The 9,935-nt window shown below is 42.5% G+C and overlaps 1 pseudogene; it reads left to right on the top strand.

Annotated features, from left to right (window-relative positions):
* The first annotated feature begins 1,854 nt into the window (after positions 1 to 1,854).
* The window catches only part of LOC107598737 (hedgehog-interacting protein-like), a 39,744-nt pseudogene continuing 31,663 nt past the window's right edge, over positions 1,855 to 9,935 (top strand).

Here is a 9,935-nt window from a genome sequence, read left to right as displayed (position 1 = left end):
TCAAGAACGACCCAACGTCTGCAGATGAATATATCTCAGAAGAACCATGTTCAATATTATCCAGACAGTAAGTTGCCATTATTTTACTAGTCATTGAATGGGAAATGTTACATTAACCTGTTAACAGCGGTTTCCTTTTTTTATATATTTAAATAAAAGGGTGATTCTTTTAATAAGTACCGCGTGTTCTTTACTTGTCTAATTTTTGTATTTGTATTTGCATTCAAGTCATGGTCAATACTGCTTTTGTGTAGCAATTGATTTCTTTGTTCAAATCTATTACACGATTAAAACTGATCGACCACATTAAACTCTGTAAAATGTAAAGTTGGTCGCAGTGTCATGCACTTAATGCCTCATCTGCGGTCGTTCTGGGTGCACATTAATACTGAATTAGAAGCGCGTTAACTGCATGACTTCATTGGCGCCGGCGCAACTATAGGTTAAAGAGAATAAAATACGGGTACGCAAGTTAACAGGTTAACAGGTTAAAGTATCAGATTTGATGTTACTATTTATTAATTATACTGTCGAACTTGACAGTATTTTCTCTCTTGTTATTTCATAGGGAGCTTCAAAGAAGACAGAGAAAGACAGAGTCTCAGGTCAGCTGTAACCTGAAGAAGAAGAAGTGAAAATGCATGTGCCCTGTGTTTATCAGTATCCTTATGTTCATTGGGTAAAAAGAAAAACTAAATAAACAAAGTAAAAATTTATTTTGGCTGATTCCCTAAGGGTTCTATATATATCGCGATATATCGATATCGTGAATTCTTTTGGACACAATAACCGTGGTGTGAAAAATCTAAAATCGTGACAGCCCTATTTCACAGATGAAAAAAGTCCTACAGGTTTGTAACAACATGAGGGTGAGCAAATGATGACACAATTGTCATCTTTGGGTGATCTATCGATCTCTTGATCCCTTTACATTTTCAGTAAAAACAAATATTTGTGGTTGTCAGAAAAATATTGTAAAAAGTGTTACATGTGTTACCGAAATGTGCATTTGGTGATTGTATAGTTTACACTATTTAATTAGGCTGTATTGAGAATGTTGATCCTCGTATAAAAATATTAATATCCTAAGTGTTTTTAGTAATATTGTTATTTAAATTAGATTTTAATAACAATATTTGAAATTAATTTAATTACTGTGTACCATGTGCTTCAACGTGTAAAAAGTAGCTACTCCTTCCACTTTTGAGCACAAACAGAAATGCTGAAATGTGCAAGAAGCCCGACACATGCAAAGAGAGCAGTGCTTCCCAGAGGTAGAGCTCTTAAACATGGGTAATAAAGTCTTTACATTTCTGCATTTCATTTAAATATCATTAATATTTTTCTTGATAGTACATGTGGCATTATGGAAAGCATCATGATGACTTTGGATGAAGCTCATTAAAAGTGATCTTTCCAGCAACTGCGGTCAGTAATAACGCAGACCACAGTGCCACACACAAAGACAAGACAGTGTGAAACTCGTGTCAGTGAAATAATGCAATAAATAAGATATAATGCAACATAAAAGACGCATAAAAATATACATTTGATCAATATTTTACAGTCAATAAAATGGTAACAGGTTGTACTGTAATGACCAAATGGATACATATAAACATATGCAGTATGAAATGTGTAACAGTATTACACATTTCAGTAAAATGGGTATTGGACGCGGTGTAACATTATTTACCGTTAATATTACAGTAACAGCGTATAATACTTTTCTTACTTAATACTTACACGATGACGCGCGTTCCCAAACTGGACAGACGTCATCGTGTGCGTTCCCCTTCTCGCGCGCTGGTTAAAAAGAAGGTGGACAGAGCAAAGAGAAACATGTGAGTGCACTGAAGAGCATGCAGCAGACAACGTAGTGCAACTTTTGATCACACGCATCAACCTTTGCGCACCAACGGGATTTAACTTTTGGGAAAGGAGACATACAATTTCTGTATATCCGACCACTTCTTATTTTTTATTATTACTTCTTATTAAAATACAGTATCATGTTTTTTTTCCCACTTTAACAACATCATAACCAGCACTTGTCTTAATTTATTATTTATATCATTTCTTTCTTTTTTCGTTCTTTTTAAATACCTTTGCTAGTAATTAATTTGGACTACTTTATTAGCGAATAGTTGTTTTAATCGAAATTAGTTATTCTATAACAACTTTCTGGACGCATGGGGGACTGTCATACAGCAGTCCTGATTTATTTTGGTTGAATCCCTCTGAACATGAAGCATTTGAAATTTGTGCTCTTGTTGGCCATCGCGGCCAATTTTTGGGAATGTGGTGATGCGAAATTCGGCGAGAAAGGAGAATTAAGTCCAAGGAGGAGGAGATGTTATGATGGAAGTCTGCCGAAACGCCTGAAGAAGAAGGATAGAAAACTGTCACTGGATGGAAGCGACGGAGGGGAGGTTTGTCACAGGCTCTATCCTCGCGTGTCCTGCTGTCCGTCCAGGAGGACTCCGTATCAGATACTCCATCGGAGAGATGCTCGGGTATGTTCAGGTTTCCTGCAGCCTCAAACTGACCTAGTGATTCTCATGCGTGTTTTGTTATGGCAATTGGTTCATGCATTGATTTCGAGATGTTTGCAGAAGTATGTAGATCCAGGGATAATGGTTGATCTTGTAATGAACATATGGATACATATAAGCAGTATGCGCACTGTGTGTATTGAATGCGTTTTGCATTAAAACAGCAAAGACGCGGAGCAGTGTAATAGAACGCGTGGTTTTAAAAGTTGAACTTGGTTTAACTTGTTGTAAAAAAAACGTGGCACTGACAGCGATAAACACGGCAAGATCGTGCGCAATGGCTAAAGACGTCGGTCTCGCGCATGTTTACATAGAAAATCAAATAAAAACAGCTCGGACGGAGGTAAGGACGCGTGCAGTGCAGTTCACTGGCGAGCACGAGGCGTATGAATGAAATCGCTTAATTTTCATGCTCTCCTGCAGCAATATTGTGTTTCCGAAATCTGAATCGCACTTAAAAGCTTTATTCCACCAGTTAAATGTTTGTATGCAGATCGTGCGCAATGGCTAAAGACGTCGGTCTCGCGCATGTTTACATAGAAAATCAAATAAAAACAGCTCGGACCGAGGTAAGGACGCGTGCAGTGCAGTGCAGTTCACTGGCGAGCACGAGGCGTATGAATGAAATCGCTTAATTTTCATGCTCTCCTGCAGCAATATTGTGTTTCCGAAATCTGAATCGCACTTAAAAGCTTTATTCCACCAGTTAAATGTTTGTATGTATAGATTAGACATTTTGCGCAACTTTTCACGCGGATGTTTCAATGACAGCATGTGCTTCTCGTAGTGATGGATATAATTGACATAAAACAGATGGGAAACAAATGTCTCTCGATCGGTAATGAATCGCATCTTTCTGAGGCTTTCTATAGACGTGAGAAGATTCATCTAAATAGTTTTATCAATGAACACATTCTGTGCCGAGAAATCGCTCTTTTCTCATGTAAACAACCTCCGCAGATCGACATACGCGGCTGGGTGGCATCGCACGTCGGTTTGTGACAAAAAGCCATATTGCATCATTTAATTTGCTCAAGTCATGCAAATAAGAGCGAGGCTGAATGGAACAAAAAAGAGTCGACATCTCCTCCTCCCCGCTACACTGCCCACACACGGAGTCTTTTTGCTTATGGCAAAAGAATAACAACAACACCATTGTGTTTGTTAGTTTCACTAATGGGTGAAGCTGGAGAACATCATTCTCCCCCAGTCCTTGGATCTGTCCAAGTGTTAGTTAATGCCTTTGAGTGAGTATTTGTCCTGCTCCCCACCCCAAACTTAATCGACATACGCGGCTGGGTGGCATCGCACGTCGGTTTGTGACAAAAAGCCATATTGCATCATTTCATTTGCTCAAGTCATGCAAATAAGAGCGAGGCTGAATGGAACAAAAAAGAGTCGACATCTCCTCCTCCCCGCTACACTGCCCACACACGGAGTCTTTTTGCTTATGGCAAAAGAATAACAACAACACCATTGTGTTTGTTAGTTTCACTAATGGGTGAAGCTGGAGAACATCATTCTCCCCCAGTCCTTGGATCTGTCTAAGTGTTAGTTAATGCCTTTGTGTGAGTATTTGTCCTGCTCCCCACCCCAAACTTACTTACACCGATTCCCAGAGGGCCAAAATGGTTTCACTAAAGCTGTTTAATACAAGCTTACAGGTTTTGTGGGGAAGCTAGGTTTCATTTGGGGGTTTGTCATTGTCTAGGTTTTCATTTCATTCATGCCAGGTAATTCATTTGGTAAATCGTCCGTTTGTTAAATCTTATGGTTGCGGTAACTTCAATCATCAATCGCCTTTTTCTGGCACCTCAGTGAGAACTTGTGAGCTAGATGCCCTCATTGTTTGTCGCTAAATGACGAGCGATTGTTTTCAAATGAGTTTTTGTGTTTACGTTTGTTCTGTCAGTTTCAGTGACAAAGGATATTGTGTGCCATGATGCATAATGCCAACATCTGCTCAGATTTCACTATATAAACATATCATTCTCATTATTATCTTTTTCATGATCGTTTCATGCCGAACCACGCTATTTCAAAGCATCTAATGTTAACTCATATATGCCACCTATTTTCACTGGCATGTTTCAGTAGATATGTATGGCTTTAAAAGGTTGTGATGTAGACCGTGGTGTGATTTGAAGCAGCTTTGAACAACTTTTGGCGTTTTTTGGAAAACACACAAAAAAAGAAAAAACAAAGGTCCTCTTGTTGCTGGTGAGGGTGATGGCAACATTGGAGTCCATCCCAGCAACATATGGGTAGAGTGCATGGTTGAGAGCACACAAATGCTTCTCTCCATGGACCATGTGCCAGTCCATGGCTCACTAAATCAATGGGCAATTTAAAGCAGGAGAGTTGCCACTCAGAGACCAGGCTAACACACCAACCACTGCAAGACTGAGAGCGAAGAGAGCCTGAAAATTCACGTTCCAAACTCTCTGGTTCATATGGAGGTGTCAATACATTTTTCGGACACCGTTTGATCTTCCACCCACAAAGATGGTTTTGATTCACTCGAAAGAATCTGGAGAATCAAAATCAAAGAAATCTGTCAAAATGGTTTACTACACAGAGCAGTGGGCCGGGGAGGAGGTGGGCCGTCAATACACTGTCTGCTGGGTGTGCTGGTCTAATTGACTTGGACAGAATGCTAATTTGTTGATACCAGCACGGGAATGATGTGCCCATCTATCTATAAATTGGTGTTTACACATGGACCTCACACAGAGAGAGGGAGGTTTACTAGACTGCTGCGGCACAGGCGCATGTCTGGGGAAGAGAGCAGATTACATTGTTGTTTTATTACAGCTAATTTGTTACATAAATAAGCCTGCTCATTTTCTCGGCCCTAATCTACTGTTTACTTTTGTTTGGTGACTTAAGAAACATTTTGAGTATCCTCATTTCGGTCCGTTAGCTCCAGCATGGGTTCAGCTGCCATGCGAGGTGCAATTTTGGCTTAGCTGTTTGTGAGCTCAAATAAACAAATCAGGAGAAATCAAGTCCACATGGATGTGTGGTGTTTGTTATGAGAGATGTTTAGAATGTGAATTGCATCCAATTAACGAGAAAACATTCCAAAAATGTGTCAAACCACCTAGTTTGACTTTTCTTTTATTATATATACAATATACAATTGTTATATAGGAACAGCTTTGTAGCATGAGTCAAATTTGGATTAGCCATTCAATTAGAACCCCAGTTCTAACCTTTGCTGGTTGTTTTTCGCTCCTTAGATCTTCTCAACCAATAACACAGAGTGTTCTAGACTGCTGCAGGAGATTAAGTGCGCCCATTGCTCACCACATGCCCAGATGCTCTTCCACTCGCCCAAACTTGAAAAAGCACCACACAGAGAACAAGATCTACCCCACTTATGCCACGACTACTGCCAGGAGTTCTACTACACCTGCCGGGGACACGTACCAGGTAACAAACAAGATCGATGCAAGAGTTTTGCATAAAGAACATTAGTAACTTCATCAGGAACATTCCTCTTCTGACACATGTATTGCAATTATTCTAAATCCAGGTGAACAAATTACCTCAGATTAATGCATCGGACCATAAAGTCGCATAGTGGGAGAAAACAAAATATCTGTTGCAGCTCCATCATGGCAAAGTTACTTTGAAACGGAGGGATTCATTCAGCTGATGTTCAAGAAATGCCATTCAGGAACCACTTGTTGCGTTTCTTTCTTATTTTTAATAAATTAATCAATTTATTTATTTAAATCTTTGCAATGACTTAAGCATCACAAAAGGCCTTAAATTATTGGTATTATAGAAATATAAATGATAAAAAAATAAAATTTTAAATAAACAATAAAACACCCCAAACAAAGCTCGAAAATCTGTAGCTGTAAATGAATGATTTTATGACCTGTTTCTTCCCTTCGGTCCTTTGGCAAGCATCTTATTTTATGTCAGAACAGCCTGCCAAGATGTGTTTGGTGTTTATGTGCGTCTGTCTCTGGATATGTGTGTGTGTGCTCGGTCTGACTATGGTCTAGACATGACTGACACTCAAACCTCACACAACACACACACACACACACACACACACACACACACTTTACAGGATGCAGCAGAAAACGAAGCCTGTTCAAGGCAATGCTCACATAATCACTTTGTTTTTCCTGGTGGCATCCTACGTTCAATGAAAAGACAAACATTAAGGCCTCTGAAACATAAGGGGGGAAAAACAGATGGCAGTGGGGAGGAGCCCGAAGACCTGAAAAGCTCTAGGCCATTATGAGGTTTGTATTTTCTTCCAAACATGAATGACATCAGGCGCAAACATCCTATAGCTGCTTATTGGGTTGCAACATTTGCTGCATGATGCATTCCATCAGATGGAATGGCATGCAAAAACTGGCCGCCAGACCAAACCTTCTTCCTATCAGTGCAGCCATAACAGATTAGATGAGGGCCGATATGCAAACAGAGAGCAAATGCAAGCCACACACACATATGCACCCACGGAAATGCAAATAGACTGACAAAAATGAGACACTGTATACATACAGTTTACCTTTCAGTCTTCCTCTACAAAACAGATAAATAAGGGTGTGCTGTCTATTGCGATTCTTTGTAGAGGGAGTAAGCGTATGGGAAAGAGAGAGAGAAAACAGTGGTAAAGACTCTGAGAACAGGAGCTGGGCCAAAAGACTCTACCCCCCTCTCCCCCTTTCAAATCAGCATATGTGGTGACGAATGACACATTTATTTTTCTATAAAGGTTGTGTATATGTAAAACTGCTGAAGTGCATCAAGATGTCAAGTACTTTGGGTGGCCACCCAGGTTGCTTTGGAAGATAACCAGATGGAAGTATAACTATAGCGCTGAGGATGTGGAGTCTCTTTCTCTCTGTCCTGTTTTTTGTAGGCCAGTACAATAAAACTAGAGCATATTGTGGAGGGGCTGAGACTGTAGTTGAGGCCACACAGTGTTTTCGCCATGTTTAGGGAAGTTATAAATTGTTCAAATTAGACAGCCCAATCAGTTTGTGTGTTTCATTTCTATCCATATTTTTAACCATGTTTTTACGACCGTGATTGCACATTGGTTTTCAACAGTAATAAAAGTCCCTTCATATTTTCATGGTGTTTACTTTCAGTCCCCTGAGATTAAGGAAAAACAAATTCATTTTATAGTTGTTGTCTGTTCAATGTGTTGATCTCATTTGATTTGGTAAAGATTAAACATTGAATTGGTTTTGTTAAATAAGGTTAGGTTTAATAAAAAAAAAGCATAACACATCTAAAATATTCAGCAATGCTATAGTAGAACTGGATAACAAAAAATCTAATCAAATGAGTGGTTGGGAGGACTCGACCTGTGGCAGATATTTCCACCAAAAAGTAGTTTTGAGAAGATATATTCACACCCCACATCAGCAGACACTTATTTTGATCCCCATGACCTCATAGAGATAATGGAGACATAAGGAGTTTCCCACACTCTTGATAAAGATTACAAAAGGGTTTTTTGTGAAGTATGGCCCCGAGACGCAGCGTCTCGTTCCCTCGAGGAACTAGGGTTACATACGTAACCTGAGACGTTCCTCTTCAGGAACTCGAGCTGCGTCGGAAACGCTAAAGGAACGAGAATGCCCATGCCGCCAGACTTCTAAGTCTCTGCCTAGTGTGGAAGATTACACAGCTAGGGCGAGAAGACAGAAGAGCCAGGAGTGTCTCGCAAGTCTAGACCATAAAACCTAACAAAGGTAAGGGGCGTGGATCAACCCGCCATGTTGCAGATGTCCTGCATCGGAACACCCGCTAAAAAAGCCTTAGAGGTTGCCACACTATGAGTTGAGTGAGCCTTGACCCCTAACGGCGAGGGGAGATCAGAGGACTCATAACAGCTGGAGATGGCATCCACTATCCACCGACTGAGGGTCTGTTTAGTTGCCGGCAGACCTCTCTTAGGGGGACCGTAACAAACAAGCAACTGGTCCGCCCTCCTCCACAGGGCAGTTCTGTGGACATATGCATCCAGTGCACGCACCAGACACATGCAGTTTAGCCTCTGCTGGTCTGGATCCTCAAAGGGAGGAGGACTGAAGGCCTGGAGTACAACAGGGGAGTAGAGGAGGGGAGGGGACCTTAGGGACATATCCTGCTCATGGGAACAGAAACGCTTTGGCCAGCCCAGGCGCAAAGTCTAGGTAAGACGGGGCTACTGAAAGGGCCTGCAGATCCCCAACTCTCTTGAGGGAGATATCGCCAGAAGGAAGGTAGTCTTTATAGTAAGGAGGCGATCAGATATCTCCTCAGTAGGCTCGAAGGGGGGCCTACAGAGAGCCTGTAGCACCACAGCCAGGTCCCACGTGGGGACATGAGATCGTACCGGAGGCCTCAGCCTCAGCGCACTGCAGAGGAAACGTGTAACTAGGGGTTGTCTACCCACTGACTGGCCACCAAGAGGGGCGTGGTAGGCCGCAAGAGCCATCACGTAGACCTTCAGGGTGGAGTGGGTCAGCCCTGCGGAGAAACGGGCCTGCAAGAACTCCAGTACTGTACCAAGCGGGCAGTTAACTGGGTCTAGCTGGCGGTCTCTGAACCAAGAAGTGAAAAGTTTCCACTTCAAGGCGTACAGTTTCCTCGTGAAGGGAGCTCTGGATTGGAGAATGGTCTCAACAACCTCAGTTGAGAGACCGGAAGCTACGAGTTGTGCCCCCGCAGGGGCCACACCCACAATTACTCATACTCAACCATACTCAGCCCGGCCAGAACGGGGCTGCTAGCAGAAGACGGACCCCGTCCGCAGACCTCCCTGGTGGTTGATGTAAGAGACTACCGCTGTGTTGTCGGTACGCACCAACACATTGTGACCTCTCAGTTCTGGGAGGAAGTATCTCAGTGCATGCAGCACGGCCAGCATCTCCAGGCAGTTTATGTGGCACGTGAGATGGCGACCACTCCATAGACCACAGGCAGGGTGGCCACTCATGCCCGCTCCTCAACCGGTGAGGGACACGTCTGTCGATAGCGTTACGCGGCGACAAGGAGCTCCCAGCACCGGGCCCTGAGCCAAGAACCAAGGTTTCCTCCACATGTCCAAGGCACGTAGGCATCGCCGCGTGACCCTGAACATGCGAAGCGGGTTTCCCCTCGGGGAGAACCCCTTGGTCTTGAGCCACCATTGTAGAGGCCTCATGTACAGCAAGCCAATAAGTATCACGTTGGATGCAGCTGCCATCAGACCCAGCAGTTTCTGAAACTGCTTGACAGTGAGTGACCGGCCTTCTCTGACTCTCGCGACTGCGGTGAGGATTGACTCGATACGAGCAGGGGACATACGTGCCTGCATCGTGGTCGAATCCCACACCACGCCTAGATAAGTGGTCCTCTGTAATGGAGAAAGCA

The sequence above is a fragment of the Sinocyclocheilus grahami genome, unplaced genomic scaffold (assembly GCF_001515645.1).
Source record: "Sinocyclocheilus grahami isolate Dianchi unplaced genomic scaffold, SAMN03320097.WGS_v1.1 scaffold255.1, whole genome shotgun sequence".
Lineage (NCBI taxonomy): Eukaryota > Metazoa > Chordata > Actinopteri > Cypriniformes > Cyprinidae > Sinocyclocheilus > Sinocyclocheilus grahami.
This window is presented reverse-complemented; position numbering and strand designations above follow the sequence as displayed.